The sequence below is a fragment of the Sminthopsis crassicaudata genome, chromosome 2 (assembly GCF_048593235.1).
Source record: "Sminthopsis crassicaudata isolate SCR6 chromosome 2, ASM4859323v1, whole genome shotgun sequence".
Taxonomy (NCBI): domain Eukaryota; kingdom Metazoa; phylum Chordata; class Mammalia; order Dasyuromorphia; family Dasyuridae; genus Sminthopsis; species Sminthopsis crassicaudata.
The window spans coordinates 257,704,470-257,731,641 of NC_133618.1; the positions used below are offsets into that span (position 1 = coordinate 257,704,470).

General features: G+C 42.1%; 1 protein-coding gene and 1 long non-coding RNA gene across 7 annotated transcripts in view; one reads left to right on the plus strand and one right to left on the minus strand.

The window, feature by feature from the left end:
• The window catches only part of EXD3 (exonuclease 3'-5' domain containing 3), a 407,975-nt gene that overhangs the window by 47,331 nt on the left and 333,472 nt on the right, over window positions 1-27,172 (minus strand). The gene's annotated exons all lie outside the window — the stretch shown is intronic.
• Window positions 1,026-3,089, plus strand: LOC141553390 (uncharacterized). The gene is made up of 3 exons (XR_012485444.1): window positions 1,026-1,634; window positions 2,250-2,415; window positions 2,535-3,089. It is a non-coding gene; the product is annotated as an uncharacterized LOC141553390 (long non-coding RNA).

Below are 27,172 nucleotides of genomic sequence, written 5' to 3' on the forward strand. Positions count from 1 at the left end.
GGCCCGCCAGGCCACATAGAAGGGCTGTGTGTTCGCAGGGGAAGACAGAGATAAAGAGAGATAGAGACAGGGGGACAAAGAGAGCGAGACCAGGAGGGGGCAGCGGGGGCAGAGGGGGCGTGGAAATGCTGCCTGTTGTCTGTCCCAGGGGCCAGGCCTCACACAGAGTGTCTAGGCTGGGGCCTCACGCTAAATGGCCAAAGACAGGCTGTCCTGGGGGTTGGGGCCAAGAGTAGGTAGAAAAATAGCCCAAGGTGATTCTGGAGAAAAAGTAGCTTCCTTTGAAAATAAAGGGAGGGAGGGGGGGAAAGCAGTCACAACAGCAAACCCTCAGGCAATGGCCAAGGTTCTCAAGGCTCCTTATTTTTAGGACAGCGTCTTTGTGCTCTAGGTTGGCAGAGGAATTTGCTGTGTTTCCCAAGGTCCCGCTGGGTTTGCCTAGTATTTGCCATATTCAGGCCCATATTTTCTCTAACAGAGTCCACAATCCAAGAGCAGCCATTCCTAACAGTTTCTGTGTCAGACTCCTTTGGTAGTTTGGGCAGGGCTATGGCCCCATCTTCAGAACAAATGCCTTTAAATCCATAAAATAAAAACACAAGACTACAAAGGAAACCAATTGTGTTAAAATAAAAGATAGAGGTTGCTTTAAGAATCTCTCTCTATATAGAGAACTATATATATAATGTTATTTGATGATCACAACAACATTGGGGGGGGTAGCTACTATTATCTCCATTTTTACAGGTGAAGAAACTATCTAGACTACTGTTTAAATAAAGCCCCCAGCCCTCTAATGTGCCTGACAAGTGAGGAACTGGGAAGGGGGCAGGGTGCGTGTATGTGTGTGAAATTTATACCTCAATATTTCCGAGTATTGTTTAGTCACCACCTGGTGGTGTTTGTTCCTAGACTAAGAGACTGAGAGGTGATAGCAGCAAAATTGTTCAGAGCTTAGAAAGGGGACATAAGGTTAAAATCACTGAACTCAGCAGGCCCTGCTCTGACTCTTTTTGGAGAGACAACCCAGATGTGCCAGCCTGTAGCACACAGAAAGTTACAGATGCTCAACAAAGTTTCTTTTGAATGAACAGCTTGAACTGATGACGGAGAGGGCTCAAGCAAGAAGGGAAGTAGTGGTGGAGAAAGAAACAGCTTTGGTGGTTCAAATCCTGCCCCACATACTTTCTAGCTGTGTGTGATTTATGCAAGTCCCTTAAACTTTCTCTGCACAGGTCCCTCAACTGGAAATGTGGGGGCTGGACTCTGCTGTGGCTTCTAGCATTAAATGGGTGATCCTAACTTAATCCTCCAGTGCCTCTCTGTGGCATGAATGTGAGCTTGGCTTCTTGAAGGATTGGCAGCAGGAGAATGAATCCTGGCAGGTCCCATCAAATTGAGGTAGTTTTCAATGTAGCAGAGGCCTGGTGATATTTATCATCCAAGCACCAGTTCAGCTGATTCAGAGAAACTCCTCAAAGGTTGACCACAAGATGATGAATTTTTTGGCCACACTCTCATAAAGACCGCCTACCAAGGAACAGAAAAGTTGTGGTCTGCGCTATCAGAAGAAGTACCTAACAACTATGAAATCACAATTGAAGCATTGACTACAGGGCGCCAATGATGCAGAGGTAAGCATCCTTGAATTAAGAGATCGTTTGAAAGGAAAGTAGGGTAAATGGTGGGAAGGAGAAAGAAAAACCGGAAAGAGATCAAGGAGTTTCATGACAGAGGTGGGAGCAAGAAGCAATGCTAAGTGTCAAAGGGCTGGACTGGGGGAGATTAAAGAGTTGTAAAGTGAATACTCTGAAGCTGGTGAGGTGAGAAAAGCTGTGCTCACCACTGCTGTGATAAAGGAGAAGACAGCTTGGATGGACAGGAAGAGGCAATGTTATAGAACCAGACACAGGAGGTGGAAGACAAGAGGCATTCCGAAAGCAGCCCTGCCCATCCTTCCCCCCACCCCCAACTCTGCTCATCCCTCTTGAGTCTAGAAGTATGATGGGAGAGTGTTCATTCTGCACAAATTCTTTACCCATATTATAACATTTCATATTTATATCTAAATTATAAGATTTACAAAGCACTATCCTCCTAATAGGGAAAGTAGTGGATTTCTACGTTCAGAGAAATAAGTAATTTACCCAGTTACAACAGCCAGGATTTGAACTCGTCTCCTGACTCCAAGTTCAGAACCCTTCCATAATTTCCACTCTACAACCCTCTTTTGTTTTAAATGATTCTAGACCAGAACGCTATCCGACAAGATGACCATGAAGCAGCTGGAAGCCTCTGGAGGCTTCCTGTTGTCCTGACTGGCAAGGCTCCAGAAACAGTAGGGTCCCAGTAATGCAACTGAAGAATAAGCCAAGGATGGTATAGCAATGTACTGGCCTGGGATGGGCCACCGTGGTAAGTCCCTGCTTATTTTCAACAAAAGGGCCTTTCTACCTTTTCTGGTGCCTTGAAAAAAGCAGACATTATTGCCTTATTAAATTTATTATTTTCCTCACTTGCTTGTGTTTTCCCAGCCTGGAAAGCAGAAGTGGTGCCTGAGAACCAAATCAGCCAGACATCAAGCTTTGGCTCGATGGGAAGGTCACCTGCTCCAGCCTTTCCCCACCAAAACCCCAAAAGGGGAATCAAGTCTGTTTACTTCCTGGACCCCTTGAAAAGCATGCCTGGGGTCAAGGCAAAGGGATTTCTCGGTATGGGTGCAGAAGCCATTCCTCCTTTGACCTCACAAAGCACTCTGCTTGCCTCTTTCTAATGTCTATGCCAATTCTGTGTTATAGTTCTCTTAATGTGTCTTACCTAGACTATCAGCTTAATTAGGGAAGGGCCCTATGTCTAATCTAATCTGTATCCAGTGCTCTGTACAAATAAGTCCTTAATAAATGTAGAACTTGAAATTAAACTGAATGCTATCTCCCAATAACTTTTTCAGACCTCCAAAGACTCTTGGTTTCAACCCAAAGGAAGGCTGCTTAGTTTGGTTCACATTCTGTTGCATAGTATTCAGAGACTCTTTGGGAGTAACCCAGGAATTACCATCCTTTTTGCCTATCCAAACTCTATTCATTGTCCAAGGCCCAATTCTGGTTCTGTTCCTCTATGGAACTTAGAGGCTTGTCAAGGCCATTTTTGTTCAGAGACATGTTGCTCTGCCTGGGCACATAGTATCCATGGTCCAAAATACTAATCTAGCACTTATTTTAGGACAGCCAGGGGGTGTGCTGGATCAGGCCCAGAATCAGGAAGATGGTTTCAGACACTTCCTAGCTGTGTAATCCCAAGCAAGTCTCGTATCCTTCTTTGCTCCTCCTCTGTAACTCTGTAAAATGACATGGAGAAAGAAATGGCAACTCACTTCGGTGTCTTTACCAAGAAAATCTCAGATGGGGTCACCCAGAGTCAGCCATGACTGAAATGAATAGAACAACAAGAAGAAGCACTTTTTTATTGCCTTGTGACTTTTCTTGACTCTTGATAAATATTCTAGAATCTCCTATCTTCCTTACACAGATTGTGAACTCCTTTCAGGCAGAGACCCTCCATTTTACTTGTCTGTGACTTCTTGGGATTATGCACATACGAGGCACTCAATGTTTGTGGAATGTTTTCGGGAACTTCAGTTTTCTCCTTACGGAAACAATTACTTTGAAAAGTGGAGAATAATCAGCTCTATATCATACACAGCCCCTGCTGTCTCACTCTTGTTTGCATTACTGTTAATCTCTAGTCCCTGTGTCTTTAATCCTCTATGTTCAACTTCTGCCATCAGATTAATCATTTTAAAACACTCATCTTGTCACTCTCCTGCCTGGGGCAGCCACTCTAACTCTCAGCCTTCTATTTAAGGCTATTCAGAATCCAAGGTTCTAAATCTGTCCAACCCTCCAGTCTTCTAGGCAGTTTAGGAATCTGCATGTTCATTCTCACTTATGGGCTAAGCTCTATCTTTTTTGTTATCATAGGTTTAGCCCTTAGAGACTATCAGATTCAATGGCCTCATTTTACAAATGAGTAAACTAAGACACAAAGTAGTTAAGTGACTTGCCCAGGATCACATAGCAAGTGCTTAAATTTTTGAACCCAAGTCTTCGAGCTCTAATCTTAAAACTCTATCCATTATACCATACTGCTTCCTGGCAAAAGAAATAATGGAAAATAGCTGTTCTATAAATATTTGCTGTGTTGAATAAATTTGAAGAAATGAGATTCCCTTTACCCCCACTCTCCTAAACCATCTCTCTAGGTCCCAGACCTTCTTGCACTGTAGAAATACCAATCCATAGTTTATCTCTATAATCTTTGAAGGACCCTGCCACCCTCCTTCCTTCTCCATTCCTTCCCTTTCTTGGTCTGAGACCTAACAAAATTTTCCAGGCCCAATTCCCCATTCTGGGCTTTGGTGGGGCTCAACCTTCATCCTGGTTCTCAGGCATCACTTCTGCTTTCTGGGCTGGGAAAATGTACCAAGAGAAAAATAATAAATTTAAGGAGACGACAGTTTCCATCTTTCCCAAAGGTAGAAAATAAACTCATTGTTTAGCTTTCTGGCAATCCTGAAGATGATTTAAATACACCAACCTGTCCACCCCACCCTTTCTAAACAGAGAGAAACCACTAGGCTGGTAGGTCCCTCTAAACCCCACTTCTTCCTCTCCCAGACTGCCTACTCTGGGGGCAGACAGATGAGACAAGGACCCTCCACTGGTGTCTGCAGGTGATCTTTTTGGATAAATGATGGGTATAAGACCTTGTAGACTAGTATCTGAAATGCCTTTGGCTAATAATAAGGATGCATGATTGTGCATCTTCTGGGCAGATGTTAGGTTATAGCAAAGGACTGGTACTTGTGTTGTTCCTTACTAACAGGGATTGTCAAATTTAATCTGGTGAATTTTCTGAGTAGATTATAGGATCACAATTGGGGAACTGTGAGATGTGAGGCTCTGGGCTGAATGGATTGGCTTCTTGCTCTGGAAGCTGTAAAAAAAGCCCAGAGATTATTTGAGAAAAAAGCGCTGACTTCTTCACCTCTTTCTACCGACAAATATCTCACTTAATTCTGGGAGGCAGCTCATAAAATTTGACCCCAGGATGCTTTAATGAAATTCACATCGAACTCTCCTAAACTTGTTCTAGTCTCCACCAATTCTCTTTTCTTTGACTGGAAGGAAAAACAACCACTGAGGTACTTCAGCAGTCTTCCATCCAGACTGACTGTGGGAAAGCAGGTACTCTGGGTAGCAGAAAACCTTTTGGCCTTACTTTGTCAGTCTGTAAAATAGGAAAACAACACTAGACTACTTGGCAGGGCATTTCTAGGGAGATTTAGAGATAGAAAAAAAGGACTTCACCAGACACTCAATGACAGTAAAAGTCAGATGCTGGAAGACACAGGCAGTATCAGTTTGATAACCCTAGAAACCATTTAAACCAGCACATACAGCTGTGTCTTCAAAGGAAATATCATTGGTCACTTGCCAGATTTTGGTGCTCTATAGTGGAAAGAATGATGGATTTGGAATCAAGACTTGGCTTTGAATATTGATCACCAGTATGATCTTGGTGAGTCACAACTTCTCTGGACCTTAGTTTTCTGGAATGTAAAATGAGTGAGTTAATATAGATGACCGCTAAATTTCCTTCCAGCTTTGAACCTATGCTTCTATGACCATATTAGTCAGAGGCAGGATCTGCTCTGGATGGCTGAGGTCTTTATTCTATGACCTTACTGTTCAGTTTCTCAGTGGTCAAGCTCAGGGGAACTAAGTCAACTGATAGCAAGCTCAATATATGTCAACAGAGTGACATGGCACTTAAAAAACCTGAAATGATCTTAAATTGCATAAAATCTGGTGTTCAGAATGTGAGGGCAGTACTGCTCCTGTCCTGTGCCTGGTCTGACCACATCTGAAGTCTCATGTTCAATTCTGCATGCCTCAATTTAGGCAGGCTCTGATCTTCCAGCACATGTCCAGAGGAAGCTGACCAGGATGGAAAAGGGGCCTGAAACTATGCCATATAAGGATCAGTTGAAGGAACTTGGGACACTTAGCCTGGAGAGGTCAGATAAGATTTAGGGGGAGAATGCATGAGAACTGCCTTAAAATAATTGAAGAGTCATCGTCTGGAGCAAGAATTAGATGTATTCTGTGTGGCCCCAGAGGACAGAACTAGGATTAGGGGTAGATGTTACAGAGAGTTAGATTTCAGCTCAGTATAAGGAAGTTTTTTGTTTTTTCTAAACAAACAACTAAGAGCTGTCCAAAAGTAAAATGGATTGCTCAGTAGTTGGTGAGTTTTCTATCACTTGACATATATGAAGAGATTGAACCAGTGGGAAGATTGACTGCTGTAAGGGCTGTAGAAATATGAAAAAGCAATGCTCTGAACTTAGGTATGTCTTTTCACATTACAGTCTGTAAACCTTTCATGTAAATTGTGTGAGGAAGTCTTAAATTTGACAGACAGGTTTGTGATAGCCAGGGTCCACCATGTTATCTCCCAGAGCCCTTGGGGTCTTCATTGTTCCTGCTGAGACTACAATTTGGACATGTAGGTTGAATATAGAATAATAAATGGCATTTATATAGGTTTGTAAAGTACTTTGCAAATATTAATTCACCTTATCCTCACAATTATCTCAATGATATAGGTACTATTATTTAGGCTAATTTATAGATGAGGAAACTAGGGCAAGTAAATTGAGTGATTTATCCAGTCAGAGATTATTTGAGGCAGTATCTGAACTCGACTCTTCCCGACTTCATATTCGATGCCTTTTAGTGTCTGAGGTATATAGTGTCTGAAAGTCAAGCCCAGACTGGCCAAGGAGCTCCTAATCTGACACATGGGCATGGACAAGTGTTATTCTGCAGAGTTTACACAGCTTAGCTTTTCCAATCCAGCCTTTCATCAAGAGCTGGGCCATATACATGAGAAGAGAAGTTACCAAGGGCCTGATTCACTGGTTTACCCTGGACTGTTCTACTGATCTTCTACACTGGACCACTCTGAACTTATCGTGGTCTGCTGTGACATTTCCCCCTCCTATGCAGTCTCTCTCCTTTGTCAGGCCCCTGTAGCTTGTCATCCACATGCCTAATCGGGGGATTCTGACAGCTAGCCCTTTCAGAGACCCTCCACAATCTGCTACTTCCTTTCCTCTCGGAGAGATCCCAGACGATGTCTAACATATCCAGTAGGTCCTACCCTTCGGCAGGGCCAATAAAACGGACAAATCTAATCTTTTAGTGGCAGCAAATTGTAGCTCGGCCACTATCAGGGAGCTGGCAGCTCTGGAGAGTTTGTCAAGACTGTGTTGTTATCTTGATATACAGCTGACACAGGAAGTGAAGTTGGCTTGATTTTAAGGAGCAGATTCTAGGCTGTGGATTTTCTGCATCATAATCCGAAATTGCTCAGATTCATATTTTAAGAAAGGCATGATAAAGTGAAGTACCTCTCCCTCCAGGGGACGATGAGGATGGCAAAGAGCCAAACAGACTCCTAGTGACTGGAGGTGCTCTTGGAGAGGCTGACCCCCCACGAAGGGATGGAGAGTGAGCTCCTGCCTGGGGTAGGAGGCCCAGAGGACACAGCCTCATCTGAGCACCCTTCCAGCTCTGAGGATCTGAGTCCAGTGCCCCACATTCTCTCTGCTCTCTGGGAAAACTGCATCCAGGTACCTAAATCCCAAAGGGCACCAAACAAACAGGCAAACTCAGGCTGGGAAGGTCTTGGCTTAGCTCAGATTTCATCCAGCGTTACTGGAGGCAGCTGAGGACCCTCGCCACTCAGTAAGTAACTATATACCCGATACACAATCTGGGCTCTCTCAAGCAGGACACTGATTTGCAATTCCCTACAGTCCTTTAGATGAGGTCACAGATGGTGAGGGGGAAGTACAGGGCTTAAAGGACTGAGAGCTCTAAGCTTTAGAGCACAGGCAGCTGTGCATGACTGGGAAGGAAAGGCTCTGGGTTCAGGTCTATGATAGGCTGGGATTTTAAGATGCTCCCAAGTGCCTGAGTAGGCGGCTCCCTTCCAGGTATGAGAAAACAGGATTTGCCAGATCCCAGAACTTGAGAACACCTCCTGTTACTTTAGACAGTTTCTTCACTTGGGCATCAGCTAGTAAGAAAGAATACCTTTCAGACAGGTGCTGTCTGGATGGGTAGCAAGATCTTAGGATTTAGAAGTGAAGCACCAATGAGCTAGGAAATCTAGAGAAGCTCATGGTGCAGTGGATACAGCGCTGGGCCCAGTGTGAAAAAAAAAAACAAAAAAAAAAAACCTGAGTCCAAATCTGTCCTTGCCTCATTAGCTGTGTGACCCTGGCAAGTCACTCAACTGGCGTTTAATCTGTTTTCTGATTTACAAAATGGGACAATAATAGCACTCTTCTCATGGCTCCTGCACATAACAAGTGCTTTGTAAGTGCTTATTCCCTTCTCTTATTCTAACCATATGTTAAGTATCTCCTCACTCCAGTCCATCTTCAACGCAGAGGTCAAATTGACTTTTCAGCACAGGTCTGATCATGTCACCCTCTTCCATTCTCTTTAATAAGCTCCAATGGCTCTCTAATACCTCCAGGATCAAACAGAAAACCCTGTGTTTGGCTTTTAAAGCCCTTCACACCTGGCTCCTATCTACCACTTCCTGATGTCTTATCTCCCCCCTTTGCTCTCTGAGGCAGGGACTGTGCACATCCCATATTCCACCTCCTGACTCCAGGCTTTTTTACCCTGTACCTGGAACTCATCTCCACCTTCTGGCTTCACTGGCTTCCTTCAAGCCTCAGCTAGAACCCCAGGCCTCTGGCTCATTGTTCAGGCTTTTGATGGCTCAAGATTAGTGTAAAAAACAATTGTCTTCTATTCTGGCCAGAAACTCTAAGTCTTTCCCTCCCAGACTGATATATATATATATATAGATATATGTATATATCTATATATATATATAGATAGATAGATATAGATATAGATATAGATATAGATATATATCTATATCTATATATATTTTATGGCAAATCAAATCAGGTCATTTTCTGTCTCAACTCTTACCTTTTTCTTTGTTACTGACAGGGAGTTGTCTCAGACAAACCTGGGAAAGATCCGAATTTGGAAAGGCCAAGGTCACTCACGACCTCCTGGGCCATCTCCAGTTCATTCTTTTTTGTCCTTGCCATTGGACTTCCATGAGTCTGGAGAAGAGAGGGAGGCTGATGACGCTGTACAACTCTGCTTCACTTCAACCCAATTCAGGGGAAGTGCTCATCCTTGAGGTGTCATTGGTCCTCTTCCAGAATGAAGGAAAAATAACCACAATAGGATGAAGGAGTTAACAGCTTAAAAGAGACCATGCTTCTATAACTTAAGAGGGAAGGACAAGGGAGCTGTCATTTAAGGCCACACCAGGAGGTAAATAGTAGCTTTGTTTCTCCTGTGTTGGTAACTGTCATTTCTAGACCTGAGGACTACTAAAACAGCCAAATTCCTGAAATAATTTGACCAGGCAAAAGCTTAGATGTACAGTTGTCGCGTGCTTGTCAAGTTTAGTCCAAATTTTGGTGATGGGGCTGCCAGCAGCTGTCAACCTCTGGGCATTCAGGACTGTCTATGCTGGGGTTGGGCGCAGTCTGCACTTCTGTAGAGCAGGCCTCCAGAATGTGTTTCCTAGGATTACCTAGGTATAGATCTGCGGCCCATGCTGGTGCTCTAGAACCTATGTTCCCACAGTGCTTCCAGGACTTGCCTGGGTTCCTACAGTTCTTTTTAGGGTTGATACACATAAAGACACGGAATGGGGACAGAGGACCCAGGGAAGGTTGCAAGGAATGAAAGGAAGTCTTTGATTAAAGGCTGGATGATTTTATGCAGAATACTACAGACAGGATTAATCATTCAAAAAGGAGTTGGGGGAACAACTGAGGAACCTTTCAACTTCTTCTAATTCTACCGATCCAGGGAAAATGAGTACTTAAAGCAGAATGCAGTCTGTCAAATCCCACCCCAAATGGGTAAAATGTTTCAAGTTTTTATCCTTAGTGCAGAATTGTGAATTTAGGAGGCTCTTGATTAACATTTGCTTAAGGAACCATGGCCTCCTAGAATAAGAGGGCCGGCCAATGCTTAAGTTTGACATCGCAAAAAAGCCTCTAAAAGAAGTGCAGGGCACAAGAACCCCTGGAGACAGGGAGCAATTGCCCCAAGCCAGCCCATCCAAGAGAAAGAGGCTCCTTGAAGAGACCACCATGGTCTGAGAATGGAATGGAAGAAGTCTCAGAGAGATCAACCAAAAAAACAAAACTGAGAACAGGAGTCAGCACTGCCTTTTAAAGTGCCTCCTGGCCCTGGCCCAAGAAATGAGCCTTCCTTCTCCAGGTTCTGATAGAAAATCTGAGGGAAGGAAGGGAGAAGGCTTGGTGTAGTGGAGAGGCAGCTGGGCTGGTTGTTCCTGCTATGGCACATATGGTCCCAGATTACCCCCATGGGAAGGGGAGGGGATCAGACTCTTAGAGCAAAACAACAATGCCCAGAAATGGAAGGGCCCTAATTGTGAGTCTCCTCCCTTCCCCCACCACAGTCCCAGCTCAAGAATCACACACCTTATAGATTTAGCAAATTCCTACAAACAGAGAACTCATGGTGAGCAGAATGAGATGGAGAGGGCCAGATGGAGGCTAATTGAGGAAAGGTGGGGGGAGAGGTTGCATCTTGGTACAAACAGGAAACCAGGGGCCAACCCCACTGCATTAGCACCTCCTCATATTAACCCTTAGCACCACTTCTGTTCCCACCTTCCCTAAGGGTTGTTAAGAATTTGGTGGGAATCAAAAGGTCCATCAGTCAGCAGCAGCCCAGTCCAGCATGCCTGCTCTCTGTTCCCACAGTCTCCAGGATTACTAGGACCTAATTCTGCCTGTATTTATCACAAGTGTATCCTAGTGAAGGATAATCATAATAACCATTCACATTTTATATAAGATGCAAAATCTGTAGAGCAGTCTTGTGAGATAGATAGTGAAAGAACTATCCCCATTTCATATATAAAAAAAACTAAAGTTCGGGATGTTTTATCTCTAGTCACCCAGCTAACTATTGGTCAGCTCCCTTTTGACTACATAATGTTCTTCCCACTACAACATACTCACTGCCTCTCTTTAAAAGATGAGTGAGGGTAAATGAGATAAAGTCCCTGCCTGGACAATCAGGAACTTGCAGTCTGGAGAGGAGATACAACACACACACACATAACTATAATATAAACCAGTTACTAATAGCAGTAACTCAGATTTCTAGAGTGCAGAGAAATTTCTTCCTGCCAAGTGTGTGAGGTAGCAAGTCCAAACACCATTAATACTATTTTATGGAAGAGGAAACCAAAGCATGAAGGGGACTGGATCAGAGAAGAGACTTGAACTCCAGACTTCTGACTAATTCCAGGGCTTTTTTCCCAATTTGAATGTTGCCTTCAACACTTAGCACAGTACATGGTAAGTTCAGACAAGAAAGGGACAATTGTTGGTACTTTAGTCTTTAGAAGCTTTGGAGGAGTGAAATGAGCCTGCATTCTGGGTGCAAGAGAAGAGGCTGGGGCCTGGAAACTCATTTTAGGCTCTATCAGTCCTGATAGAGGAGAAGGGTAATGCTGTTTAAGTACCAAAGAGCCTAATCGCTTGGAAGGACTGAGGGTTGGATGGAGCAGCTTGATGCTTCTGAGTAAAGAAACCAAGCGGTCACCAGAGTCCCAGTGGGAGCTTAAGAGTGTAAGTGCCAGATTCCAACGGCTCTTCCTTGCTTTGGTCAGCTGAAATCAGGCCATTGCCAGGGCTTACAGTGACCCGGAGAAGCTTGTTTGGAGCCCCTTCTCTCTAGCAGGTGATGCCATGGTAATTAGAGAAGGCTCTGTGTCCAACGCTGAGGGTGGCAAGATGCCCAGCTTCCAGGAGCTCTTTTCAAAGGCTTAACACTTTGTGGGCTTTCCAGTCAGGCTCATTCAAAGGCAAAGACGCAGGCTTGGCTGTTCAAAACCAGAAAGGGGTCTGCAGCATTAGTGTGACTGATTCTCAGGATCCTTGCTTGCCAGTACACTCTCAATCAGGGTTGCAGGGATCTGTTAGAAGGCTGGGCATGTACCTCCTGAGGGAGAGCTGGGATACCTTGTAAACACCCATTTCTATCAGACTTGATGGGAATGAGTCTCCACCTACTGAAGAGAAAAAGGGGGCACTGAAGGGCACATAAGACTTGGAAAAATGGCAACTTGGCAAACAGTGGTAACTGTGCTGGGATCCAAGTGCAGTAACTTTCTCCTGCCTGGATCCTGGCAGGTCTCTTTCAGTTCAAGGATTCTGTAACTTGTCAGGAAGGAAGTACTTAAGGAGAGTGACCATTCTGGTCCTAGCCTTTGGGGAACTCACTGTTTTAGCTGGGGAGATGACACAAAGGGGAAGACAAGGGAACAGCAAAGTTCAGTGTATCATTAAGGGAGAGCCAGCATGGTTGGTTCAGAGATCAGAGAAGGAAAGATCAATGTGAAGTAAGCAGGGGGGAAGTTGAGAAAACTCAGGGAGCTGGGCTGGATCCTAAGTTTTAGTAGAATTTTTTTAGTAAGACTTTAGTTGAGATTTAGTATAATTTAGAAAGAGAAGTGAGAATAAGGCATTCCAAAAAAAAATAAAATCTTTAAAATTTGGAAGGAGTGGAAAAGAGCACAGCAGGTGTTGGCGATAGTGATGAGAACAGCTTGGTGGGGCAGAGTGGGGTGTAGTAGAGTGGAAAACATTCTAAGGATAGTAGCTTGTGAAAAATAGAGGGTTAAAATTGGAAGGAACCTAGATAGAGATAATTTATAACCCTTGAATTTCATAGGTGAAGAGAATGAAGTCCCCAAAGGTAAGAAGACTTGTCTTAAATCATGGCCAATTAGTAGCTGAGCTACAACTTCTTGACTCCTTAGTAGAGATGCCCTGGCTGGATAAGGCAATCTGCAGCACCCAAGTACCCCTGAAATAGTAGGTGAGGAGCTCAATATGATTGGGCTAAAACACATGCAGATAGACAAATTCTCAGTAATTAGGTACAAGTATTGCTAGTGAAATGTCCTTTATGTCAAACCCCATTTCTGAGAAAACCCAGGGACTCTGGGGGTCATAGAAATATTCTTCTGAAAAATGTCTCATTACCCAAGGGACTTCCAGAATGAAGCCTTCTCTTTAATTTTAGGATCTCAAAGCTGACAAAATTGTTTGGAGAAAGGAGGCTTTGTTACCCTGGAAGAAACAGTAGTCATGGCCAGGAGACATGTTCCTTTCTGCCAAGATAGAGAGAGTGGCTGACAGCCAAGCAAAAACCTATACAAAGGTAATTTTTTTCCTTTTTTTTCCTTATCCTATTTTTAAAATTAAAACTTTTTATTTTCAAACACATGCATGGATAATTTTTCAAACATTAACCTTGCAAAATCTTGTGTTCCAAGTTTTCCCCCCTACCCTCTCCCCTGGATAAGTAATCCAATATATGTTAAGTATGGTAAAAATATATGTTAAATCCAATATATGCATACATATTTATATAATTATCTTGCTGCACAAGAAAAATCATATCAAAGAGGAAAAAAATGAGAGAAAATAAAATACAAGCAAACCACAACAAAAAGAGTGGAAATGCTATGTTGTGATCCACACATTTCCCCCAGTCCTCTCTCTAGGTGTAGATGGCTCTCACAAAGATAACTTTTAAAAAATTCATGATTCTCCCCCAAAGCCATCCCAATATATTTGGCCATCATAGATTGCATTCCCTGATTTAGGTATGGTTTGAAATAATGTCTACACTACAATCACTTTACTGACAGACCTAGTTAGAACAGACTTAACTGTATGCATCCTCAAAGATTAAGTCAGTGCATACTTCCAGGCAGAGTGGGATTCAGCTTTCTATAGAAATAGCTGGATATTTTGTGATCTGGAGTCTGATGAGGGTGATATAGGTGAGGAGAAGGGGAAAGAATATGAATCTTTACAGACTCCCTTTTGCCTAGCCCTATGCTCAGTTGTGCTGTGGGGGAAACAGCAAGAGAGAAGACCCTAAAGACCTCAGCCTCTGTGAAAAGACAAAGTCCACAGACATGAAACAGTGATGCCATGCAAGAATAAGTCAGTGGGATATTAGGTAGCTCTTGCTCTGAATGTACCTGGAGGTCAGAGAAGAAGGAGGGCAATGTGGGTTGGGTCATTTTTGTGGAGGAGGATGCTCTTCTCTACCTTTCTCACATCAGGGAGCATTAACAGAACTTTAATCTTAGCCTGTACTCAGAAACTGTGGAGTTGGGTTGATTAAGAGAGTCCTTGATGGGAAGTAAGAAAGAGGCAGTCTACTACTAACAGGCAGAAAAACAAAGGGCTGCAGGGACCAGAGCTCTCACCTAAGGCGACCAAAGGTCATTATGGGTGAACCTTTTTAGGACTTCATCCGCCCTCAGTAGGTTTGGGGAACTGTTCTGCAAGAATTGCCAATGGACATTCACTGAACCACGCACAGTTGGATACCAGGGCCATGGAACAGAAGGCTGTGCAGGCGAACATGCACCATCACTTGTATTTGGTCCACAATTCTCTGTTGCTCATCTATTCTGTGCGGAGAATTGCTCTGGTCATCACTGTCGTTGCATGGATAAGGTACTGTTGTGATCAGAACATAAGACTGATAAGGTAAAAGTTATCAAAAAGTTAAAGATCTATATCTGCATGGAAGTATTCTTCCACAGCCATAAACTAATATTTAACCTTGGCCACAGCTTTGAACCTTAATCCTAGTCATGGACCCATCTCTGATCCAGATCTCAGAATAAATCCTGGCCCAAGCCACAGACTGACTCTTAATCCTGAACAGGTTGGATTAGACAATTTCTATGGTTGCTTCCAGCCCTAAATCTATGATCCTAAAATCTATGAACTGATTACTTGGAACAAAATAAATCAGCAGATATGTGTGGGATCCAGTTCCTGCGAATAAAAAAGATTAAAAAAAAATGGATGTTTTCAGGGCAACATGATGTGGAAGGTCACTAATACAGTGACTCCTTTAGGATTTATTAGGATAATTTGAACAGGATTTATAGGGATTCACTACGAACATTTTAAAATGAGCATACAATTGGTGGTTTAATACCTATGATTTTCATATTTCACAGAGGCTGTAGCATCACAGAATTTCAAAGTGTGGAGGGACCTTGTTTGTGATTTAGCCCAGTCTATAATTGAAAAATAATTCCTTCTATAACTCATACCTTACAAATGGTCACACAGTCTTTGCCTACAATCCTCCAATAACAAATGGAGGAGATTATGGGGATCAGGGAGGAGCCCACTATTTCCCAACCCACTTTACACTTTACACTTCCGAAGAGCTTTAATTGTCACTTAGTTTTTTTCTGACCTCCAGCCTAAATTTGCCTCTTTACTGTTTTTACCAATTGTTTTTAATTCTGCCCTCTGGGACAAAACAGAGTCTAATCCTTCTTCCAGGTGACAGCCCTTTAAAAACTTGAAGTAAATAGATAAAAGTGATTCATGATGTTGGCTGGAGAGGACTGACACCTGAACTATGGTTGGAAAGGTGGTGAGTGAAAGTAACATTTCTAACCATGCCAGCATGGCCCCTGGAAGCCTAGACTTCAATTTCTCCTCTCCCAGAGAGGATTACCGAGCCCAGAACATTTAGTCCCCAGTGGGGGACCCCAGCACAAAGACACTTAAGGCTTATGGAAAGGCAGGCAGAAGGACTGGAAAAACTTTTGGGGAACTCCCGGGAATACTGCTAGAGGGTTAGTCAACAGCAGAAAATATGTCGGGTAGCTCCACCTAGGTTTCAAAGATATAGTGACCAGAGGGGAGGTGAACTGTCTCCCCTCTGCTCTTCAGGACCCAGGAATCAAAGTGAGGGGTGCCGCTCTATTTTCTAGCTAAGACAACAAAGGAAGTCAAGAAAGTTTCTTGGGGAAAGTTAATAGAGTGAGAAAATGGATTTGCAAAAATTCGGAAAGGAGCAAAATCCTTTCCCAGCTACAAACTAAATCATATCACTCTTAAGATCTGCTTCCTTGATGGATTCCTGAGGGAAAAGGAGATTCAGAGCAACATCAGGCCTAAGCTTTCCCTCTGGGGCAAAACAGAACCAGTCTAATCCTTTTTCAAGGTGACAGCCCTTTAAAGATCTGAAGTAAAGAGATAAAATGTGATTCATGAGGTTAGCTGGGGAGGACTGCTATCTGAGCTGCGGTTGGGAAGCTGGTGTGTGAAGCTGTATGAGATAACTCATTCAGTAGCTGCTAAGTGAAGGAGACTTGGATCAGTTTGGAGGCAGGGACAATGGATATGGAAGAAATAGGAGCTTAAGTTCACTATGGGAAGATGAAGAGACTCAAATGGATATTTCCTGGACATGCCCAGGAAAGGTGAATAAATCTCAGTGAACTGATGGAGTTTGGAGGCTACTTATTATGAGGGGAAGTATAAAAATGGGACCTCAGAATACTTGTGAGCTCTGTGCCTACACCCTGGACTTGTTATTTCATCAATGTAAGAAAACTCCAGTGAGGAAATATCCTTTCCTAAAGCAGACCTGCAATTGCTCTGTGACTTAATAGATTCAAACAATTTCCTAGGATAACAGGAGATTAAATGGTGTGTCCAGAGTGACACAGTGTGTATCTGAGGTTGGGCTGGAATCCAGGTCTTCTTGACTTTAAGCTGGAGAGGAGACAGGGGACAAGGATGGCAATAGTCTAGATGCCCAACTTCCCCTTGTTTCCCCTCCAATAATGCCATCCTGATAGATTTAGTTTCTAATATATTCAATATGGGGGTCATTTTCTAAGACCAGCCATTCCCCACAGTGCCATAGTCAGGAAAGACAGGGTGACAGTTATGTCAATAATGACCAGAGTGAACTTCCTCTGAAAGGGCCGTGTCTGTGGGATATGGGATCCCTTTCTGTCTGAGTCTCCAATGTTATTTTTAGAAGTTTGAAAACACTCAGGGAGCCACCTTCTCTTTTATCCTTGTGAGCTGTTACTTCCTGATGAAAGGAGAGGCTGCCATCCTATGAGGGAGTCACTAGAGGAGGTACAGGCCCAGTCAGGTTCTAAGCATGGTCCTGAAACACTTTGATTGCAGGTCCGGTTTGAAGGGTGGCGTGGGAACTGATGAGGCAGCCCGGAGTGTTGGAAGATTTGGCCCACACTGACCCTGAGATGCTGTCAGCCTCAGAGGCCACAGGAATAGGTCAGAAGTCAAAGAGTAGACTTGGAGTGGATGTGGGAGTCTTATAGTGCTCCTCAAAACCATAGAGTAACCATAGGAAGCCTTTCCAGTTCTTAAACTGTCCCAAATCTACACAGGTTTCTGCTCTGAGCATCCTAGCTTAGAAGTTGAGAGGCTGACCGGGATGGGTGATGTATAACATCACTCTATTGCCCAGCTGGGAACCAGACCAGGCACAGCTGCATTGCAGCAATAAAAAGGTCTAGGATGGATGGGGAAACAAATATATCTTGTGAATCAGAGAGCCCTTTCCTTATTTAATAGAAGGCTGCTCTATGTGCCATGCACAGATTATAGATTTTCAAAGAAAGAGAATATGATATGATATTTTAAGATTACAGCTATGCAAATATACTTACATCTTTCTTTTCTGATGTAGAAGTCAGAAGTTTCAGGGTCTCAGGAGGATTTTTTTTTTTTTTTTGGAGGGAAACATCAGTCATCATTATACTATAAATGTGAAAAAGTGCTGGTCTTAGAGTTCTGGGTGACAGAAAAGTACTGGTTAAATTAGTTTTTACCTTATCACTTAAGCTGTATCTGTAGCCACTTTTTTACATAACACGCTAGGCCATGCAGGAAATTCACTAAAAAAAAAATTAGCTATTTTGGTGTAGGCAAAATAGGTTGAACTTTTCATTTTCAATCTGATGCTTTGTGCTAATAGATTTAATCTCTTATTAGAATTCTGGGCCTGAGACAACTTTGTATCATGGACAGGGAGAAGGAGAATGTGAAAGTGAGGGGAAGGGGGAGGTGAGTAGACAAATAGAAGAAAGTAGTCAAATCTAAGACTGAATTTAAACAGAACTTCACAGACAAGGTTAGGGTTCTGGGAGTTATGTGGGCTGGAAGGGAGATAATTTAACAGGCTTTGAGGATCTAAAGGAAAGGTCCACCGTTGGGGAGTAGGATAGAGGGTATGGGGGTGCCTAGCTATTCACAAGCTCTACTGAAGATAGAACAAGAGGAAATGAGCTCATATTTTAGCAAGGGAAATGGGGGTCACAGATAAGAAATAACTTCACCTCTGGAGAGCAGAGATGCATCTCTGGGGACTGTGTTGAGGCAAGAGGAAACCCTGTGATTCTGTGATCTCATGAAGGCATATCCTGGGTTCTTTATTTTAGTTCTTTGATTAGGAGGAAAGGGGAATGCCTAAGAATGGCCTTCTAGAGAGCTCAGCAATCAAATAGCAATCCAAATAAATTATAAGGCTACTCAGTGCATATTGTAAAGAGATAAAGAAATGACAGCTTTTGTATTCTGTGCTCAGACAAACTAGAGGTGAGTGAGGAGAAAAGGCATGCTCACAATTCTTGAAGCCTCAAAATAGACATAGGGCCAGGGGCTCCAGATAGGGTTGCCTTCCAAAAACAAAAACTGCCAAAAGAGTTTAATCTGCATTATCAACATTTTACCTATCACTTTCTTAAGTCTAGACAACCCACAAAATGATAAAGCCCTGATATGTATGTAATATTTCCTGGGTTTTGAAGTGTAAATGCTTACACAGAAGATTTAACAATCAGCTCTCATAAGAATTGGTATGGACTATGCCTATTCATTGTTCTTCTATCCTGCTTGGGCAACAGAAAGAACTTGGAAGAAACAAGAGAACTCAGTTTGAAGCATTGTGGACTTTAATTTCTACCCAAGGTAAGGGATGGCAATAATTTGATTGGCTATGAAAATTTTCCAGAATGGCTGGACCAGTGGATAGCTCTACCAACAGTGCATTAATGTTCCCTGACTTCCCATGACCCTTTCAGCATCTGTCATTTTCATCTTTTGGTGATCCTTGCTCCTATGATAAATGTGAGGTGGAATCTCAGAGTTGCTTTAATTTGTATTTCTTTAATTATTAATGATTTTGAGAAAATTTTTCATATAGTTGTTGATATTTTGCATTTCTTCTTTTAGAAATTGTCTATTCATATTATTTGACCACTTATCTGGCAAGGACTCCTATTAACTATATATATGTATATGTAAAACTTGTATTGACATTATTTATGGATATATCTTGTCCCTTGTAAGTACCTTGAGGGCAGTGACTATCATTTTAAGTCTTTGGTTTGCATTTTCCTTGAATTGCTTCTAGGGTATATTGTTTTTTATGCTCAATTTCAAATAAAAAGGTTTTAATTTGGTAGCACTTGGTTTATTTGTTTGTTTTTGTCTACTCTGTTCAAACTTCCACTTCCTTCCTAGGAATAGCTTTTCACTGGTTGTGGGTGTATGGCTCTTGTCTCCCTTGTCAGATTGTAAGCTACCCAAGGGTAGGGGCCATATTTGCTCTTTTTTTTTAAACTCCATCCCAGAGCAACCAAACACAGGATTGGACACACAGCAGGAGCATTCATGACCTGAGGAGAAAATATTTGGACCTTATGTGTAGAAAGTAAAAAAGGTATGAGATATTGCTGCCAGGCAATGGGGGCACAGGTAGAACATTCCAACAGAAAGATGAAGCAGTTTTAGCTTCTTTATTTGGAATATTCTTAAAGGGAAGACCAAGGTTTTAATCTTACAACTGCCAACCCTGCCTTCCAGATCCAGATGCCTTTGCCTGGCACCTGGACTGTTGCCACCTCGGCCTGGAGACTTAACCCTTTCTTGTTCCCAGGCAACAGCTTTCAGAAACACCTAGAGACATATAACTTTGGGAAAGCTTAAGTCCCCACATTAAAAAGTCACACTTTCTACCACTTTTCCTTGTCTCCACCCCTGATTCCTACTTCATGCACTCCTCACACTTAGTATTCACAATTTCTCTCTAAAGTATTATTATTGGGGGGGGGGGATGATGGAAGGGAAATGGCTAAAATTCCCAGAGAAACAGAGTCACTGATGAAGTAAAAGAAAACCAAGACTACCCCAGGAGGGTAGGGAAGATTAACGAGGGGGTGAGCACAGGGGATAGGGAAGAAGGTCATCTTCAGTGTGAAAGTAAGGTAGAGCCAATAAAGCTTGGGTTAAAAAAAATGATTGTGCCATGTCTCCTCCTCTTTCTCCTTCCCTCCCTCCCTCCTTTCCCCTTGCAACCCCCCACCAAGCTAGGGCCGGAGAGCACAGCAACCCCTTTTGTGTCTCCTGTGACCCAGGAATTATGAGTGTGGGAATGAGGTCTGGGGGGTGGAGCCCTCCCCTAGCACTCCTCCCTGGGCTGGGGGGCCTGACAAAAGAGGGAGAGGAGGAGGCAGGGGAAGAAAAAGCCAGCGTGAGAACCATTCTCAGCAGAGTTTTTAGAAAAGGAGAAAGAAAAGAGAAGCAGGAGGAAGAGAGAGGTCAGTTAGTGAGGCACAGACATGTCTTGCTTTTGGCCTCTCTCCATTTTTAGGTCATATATTAGAATTACAAGCGTTTCAGAGGCAGCACCAGACATTAGAGGCAAACAAAGGGGGAAATGGGCCTCTTACCTCCCCCTTTTCCCCAAACCCTGCCCTACTGGTGGGCAAAACTCCTGGGCTTTGGGTGACAATGCCATTCTTAATCTCTGTACCCTCAATTTGGAAATCTGAGGACAAGTTTTGTTAAGTTTAAGAATAAGCATTAATGCGGTTTGGTCCTGCAGGAGAATTGTAAATTTCTCTTCTCTGGGTCCTAGGAGTCACTGAAACAGGTTTCCATTGTCATTTTCAAAGGCATAGACAAATAGTTCCTTAAAATCCTTTGCTGTCTCCAAGATGGACAAAGAGAGGGTGTCCAGGGGCTTTTTCAGTCTATTCATCCTCTGGTCCTTAGTCCCTTGTGGTCTGAAACACAAGGACAAGAAGCTCCATCCGTAATTATTCCTCTTTGGTCCCTGGAGACTCCATTTAGCTCAGGGATACTAGCTATGGAACCCTCATCCTTGGATATTCATTCCTGGTGGGGCTGCAGAGATAAGAGGAGCCAGATATGATACTGTTTCCAAAGAGGATGGAGCATCTGAAAGATGATATGGAAGGAAACATGGATTTGGCTTCAGTTAATTAGATATACTAAACAAAGGTTCTATACCATCTCTTCTCTTCTCTCATTTCTCTTTCCTCTCCTCTTCTCTCTTTCTCTTTCTCTCTCTCTGTCTGTCTCTCTCTCCCCCCCCTTTTCCTCTACTCTCATCTCATCTCACCTCTTTTTCTGTCTCTGAATAAACTACAAGGAAAGAGGGAAAGCAGAGGAATATGTGCACATCATGGGCTATATTCTCAGGAATTAAAGTTGGAAAAATGAAACATGAACTGTGTACATGTTGGGAAACAGTTCCATTCACAGCCACAACCAGAATCTGCAGATATTTCCTTCATTTTCCACACAAAATTTCAGCGCTTTGGCTCTTTGTTTTTTAAAGTCCTGTTACCCACAAATTACCAGTGCATTCACTGACGACAGAGAAAAGGCCAGGGATCTAGGCTCAGTCTGTTGAAGGAGCTGTCAGAGACTCTTTAAATGGTCCAATGGTTGGTCCAATGTCCATCAGATACTCAGGAGTAGAACAAGAGAGTTGACTAGCTGGTACATCCACCTGTATCTAAGTTAAATGTCTATGTTATTTAGCAAAGTGGCTAGTGAGGATTCCTGAGCTGCTCAGAAGAGATCAGAGTGGTACAGAGGAAAAAACCCAGGAACTATCATCAGAGAATCTGATCAAATTTTGATACTGTCTTACTATTTGTGTAACCTCAGGAAAAAACATTTCATCTCTCTGTGCCTTGGGAGGTTCTTCCTCTATAAAATAAGTGGACTGGAAAAGTTTCTCTCTAAATCTTTCTAAAGCTCTAAAGCTCTAAACTTTAGAGCTGGAAGGAGTTTATAGATAATATGATAATATAGCTAATATCTATACAGCACACACTATGTGTCAGGCACTGTGCTAAGTACTTTACAATTAGTATCTGTCCCATTTGGCTCTATACATAGTTTGACTCATTTCACAGACTAGGAAACTTATTTACTAGTAAGTGATGGAGTCAGGGCTGGGACATGGGATCGTCTCCTGCTTCCATGTGTCAGCTCTGACCACTACAGCATTTTCATCTTATCTTCTTCCTTCCTGACATCTTCCATGGTTTAAAACCTGGGCTCCTGGGAAATTCACCCCAATTTAACCCTAATCTCAATTCCTCTTTACAGTTTCAGAACACGATCTCTAGTACTTCTCAGTAGAAAGGAACTTTGTAACAAGAGCTCACTTTTATACAGTAGATTGTGGTTTACAAAATGCTTCTTCATGACAGGGCTCTGAGCTCAGTTTGGCAGATGAGAAAAACAAGTCTCAGAAGTGAAAGGATTTGTTTAGGGTAATTTGGATAATAACCAAAATTAGGATTCTGAATCCAAGGCCAGTTTTCCATTTTATCATGTTATTCCCTATCTAGAGCCAAGAGTGATTTTGGTGGGTGGATATGTAATTTTTTTCATTAATTCTTCTCGCCTTTGCTCATCTCATCTTTCCCTGGATTTGTGTGAAAGTGAGTGAATTAGGTGCAGGAAGATTTATCTTTGTGAATTCAAATCCAACATCAGATATTTACTAGCTGTGTGAACATAGGCAAGTCACTTAATCCTATTTGCTCTAGTTCTTCATTTATAAAATGAGCTGGAGAAGCAAATGGCCAAATCTATCAATATCTTTGCCAAGAAACTCTAAGTGGACTAGCTGATCAGTGGAATAGGTTAGGTTCACAGGACAAAACAGTCAACAACTATAGCAATCTAGTGTTTGACAAACCCAAAGACCCTAGGTTTTGGGACAAGAATTCATTCTTTGGCAAAAACTGCTGGGAAAATTGGAAACGAATATGGCAGAAACTAGGCATTGACCCACACTTAAAATTATACACCAAGATAAGATCAAAATGAGCTCATGATTTAGCATACAGAATGATATTATAAACAAATTAGAAGAACATAGTTTGCCTCTCAGACCTGTGGAAGAGGAAGGAAATTTGTGACCAAAGAAGAATTAGAGATCATTATTGATCACAAAATAGAAAATTTTGATTATATTAAGTTAAAAAGTTTTTGTACAAACAAAACTAATGCAGACAAGATTAGAAGGAAAACAATAAACTGGGAAAACATTTTTACAGTTAAAGGTTCTGATAAAGGCCTCATTTCTAAAATACATAGAGAATTGACTCTAATTTAAAAGAAATCAAGCCATTCTCTAATTGATAAATGGTCAAAAGATATGAACAGACAATTTTTGGATGATGAAATCGAAACTATTTCTATTCATATGAAAAGATGCTCCAAGTCATTATTGATCAGAGAAATGCAAATTAAGAAAACTCTGAGATACCACTACACACCTGTCAGATTGGCTAAGATGACAGGAAAAGATAACAACAAATATTGGAGGGGATGTGGGGAAACTGGGACACGGATACATTGTTGGTGGAGTTGTGAACAGATCCAACCATTCTGGAGAGCAATTTGGAAGTATGCTCAAAAAGTTATCAAACTGTGCATACCCTTTGGTCCTGCAGTGTTACTACTAGGATTATACCCCAAGGAACTACTAAAGAAGGGAAAGGGTCCTGTATGTGCCAAAATGTTTGTGGCAGCCCTTTTCATAGTGGCTAGAAACTGGAAAATGAATGGATGTCCATCAATTAGAGAATGGTTGGGTAAATTATGGTATATGAAGGTTATGGAATATTATTGCTCTGTAAGAAATGACCAGCAGGACGAATTCAGAAAAGTTTGGAGAGACTTACATGAACTAATGCTGAGTGAAATGAGCAGAACCAGAAGATCACTATACACTTCAACAACAATACTGTATGAAGATATATTCTGATGGAACCAGCTACACGCAACAAAAGAACACTGGGAAATGAGTGTGGACCACAACATAGCATTTATACTCTTTCAGTTATTGTTTGCTTGCATTTTTGTTTTTCTTCCCAGGTTATTTTTACCTTCTTGCTAAATCTGATTTTTTTTTTGTGCAGCAAGATAACTGTATAAATATGTATATGTATATTGTATATAATATGTATATTGTATACTTTAACATATTTAACATGTATGGTTACTACCTGCCATGTAGGAGAGGAGGTGGAGGAAAGGAGGAGAAAAGTTGGAACAGAAGTTTTTGCAAGGGTCAATGTTGAAAAATTACCCATGCACATGTTTTGTCAATAAAAAGCTATAATAAAAAACCCCACAATTTAATATTTAAAAAAAAGAGACGCTAAGTGAGGTCACAAAGAGCTGGACATAACTGGAAGGAATGAACAACAAATATGTACATATGTAGTGTTTATGTATATATATATATGTATGTATGTGTATACACATACATATATATACACATACACATACAGACAAATAGATATATATATATATAGCTGCTTCAACAAGTACAAGCAGTAAAGGATATAGAGAAATTCATTCCCTGGAAATGTTAGGATGGGACTAGATAATTAGATAAGACTGCATCTCTCACTGTCAAAATGACATTATAAACTTCTTCCTGCTTGCAGGGATGGGACCATCAGATTCCCCAACAGAAGCTCCCATGCACTGTCAGAGACACAGTATTGGGAATGATTTCCTCTGCCCTGTTCATCTCTGTACTGTGGTGTTCAGTTTGGAGCAGCCCATTTTAAGGACATTAACAAATTCGAATTCGTCCAGAGGGGCATGACAAGGAAGATGAAGAACTAGAGACCCAATAAACAAGGATGAATTTGAACATTTAGCTCAAAGATGAGAAGACTTTAGGTCTTATAGAATGACAAATTTGTGATTCTCACTGTAAGAGGATCTCTGTTTAGTAACTTGGGCGGGATTGCACAGAAGGTGTCAGGCTCCCCACTGACATTTCCTAAGAAGAAAAAGCTTCTGGTAAGAATGCCTTCCATGCCAAAGTCAATCTTGGGAAATAGTTAGGGCAGGCTTCTGGGATCTCGTCGTCCCTCTGAGGTCGCCATCTACCAAAGGGCCACAAAGGACCAGTTGCTCTCAGCAACAACAACAGCAACAGTATACACACTGCAAGGAAAACAAATGCATTTGGAATGGACCTGTGCCATTCAGGCCACATCCTATGCTGAATAGGCTGATTATTTTCTAGTTCACTGTGTGCTGGAAGTTGATATTTGGGTCATTCATCTAAGAATCATTTCATTCTTGTTCTATTCAACATTAACTAAAATACTGGGAAAATAGTGGCATGTGGTCCTGAACCCTCTTTCCTCTCCATTAACTTGCCTGTCCTTTTACTCTGGGCAATCTGAGAATTTTACTTCAGGGTGACTTTAGAATGCATGGCCTGGGCGTCACAATTTGAGTCACAATGGCACATACAGGAGAAGAGCAGGCACAAATCCCATAAAAGAAGGAGAATCTGCCATCCCAAAATGTGCAGTTTCCCCCAATGCTGAACACACTGCTGTGAATACCGCAGATGCTTAATGAACATATGCAATCCTGAACCGGATTGAGTCTTGCTGACATGTTGGCCACATGAGCCATGATGTCATGCAGGACCAGCTGAGGGGACCCACCCAGCCTCTAGCAGCTGCTCAGTGAGTCTGGCTACTCCAGTAGAAGGATCAAGACCCATTCCTCACTCCAGGACTGATGTAGCTCTCTATGACAGTCTCAGCATCATTTTTCCAAATAATTAGGGTTGAGGAACCAATTAGGAATCAAGACTCTGAAGTCAGGCTAAATCTCAGAAAACATCAATTCCAGTGGTCACAAACATCTCCTGATATGCGCTGGTGTTTACTTCTTAGGTATTCTGCCTCCAATCTACCAATACTGCAGCCTGTCCAAGATACACAAGATTGATGGTATATCCCTTTGCCTCATTTGGTACTATATTAAAGAAGGCTCCAGGCCTGATAACAGCCAAGGCTAAAGGAAGAAAGGCAGACCTCCTGTGCTTAACCACTAAGATGCTGAGTGTGTTTAGTTGATATCACATGCCTTTGGACCCATATTCTCAGCCAGAAAACAAAGATAATGAATGTTACCATGACACTACTATTATTACTAGTCCCTAGCTCAGGCTCCTACCAACTCATATCTGAATTATTACAACATACTCCTTCTCTCTCTGGTCTTTCCTGGCCTCCCTAACTTCATTCTCTTCCCACTCCAACCCACCTGGAAAACGTGTCAAAACAAGCTCCCAAAATACTACTTTCTTATCATGACCTTCCACTGCTTACAACATGGAGTAAGAAGCACACAGAACAGTACTGAAGGCCATCTTTGATCTGTTCCATTCTTCTTATCCAATTTCATCCTCAAGATAAATTCCAACATTGGGCAGGACTTGTTGTCTATCACTCATGCTCTGTTAATTCCCACCTCTGTGTCTTAATTTCATGCCTTTGTAGTCATTATTTTCTACTGATCTCAATTCTACTTGGTCTTCAAACCCCAAGTCTGTGAAAACTTCCCCAATGCCTAAAGTCCACAGAGATGTAGTTTTTCCTTTTCGTCAGCTTGATAATATAGCCTAGACCATAAAATCCAGGACTTGATAACAATCTTCTGTCATCAATTGTTCAAGTGTGTGAGACTTGTTTGTCCTCTAGGCTCTGAGCTCCCTGAAGCCTAGTTAGGACTTTACCAATCTGTTGGCTGATTGTGCTACAGGAGCCTGATGAAGCAAATGGCAATTGCCAGTCAATCACTTAATCAATGAACAAGTATTTATTGTACACTTACTATGTGCTATGTTAGGCACACAATTACAATGAATGAAAGAATTCCTACTTGTGAAGTATGTACACTCTAAAAACTCTTGAAAAACACATTATACTAAGAAACTTATAAATATAGCTTTGGAATCTCTGTAAGGGCTGAGAACAC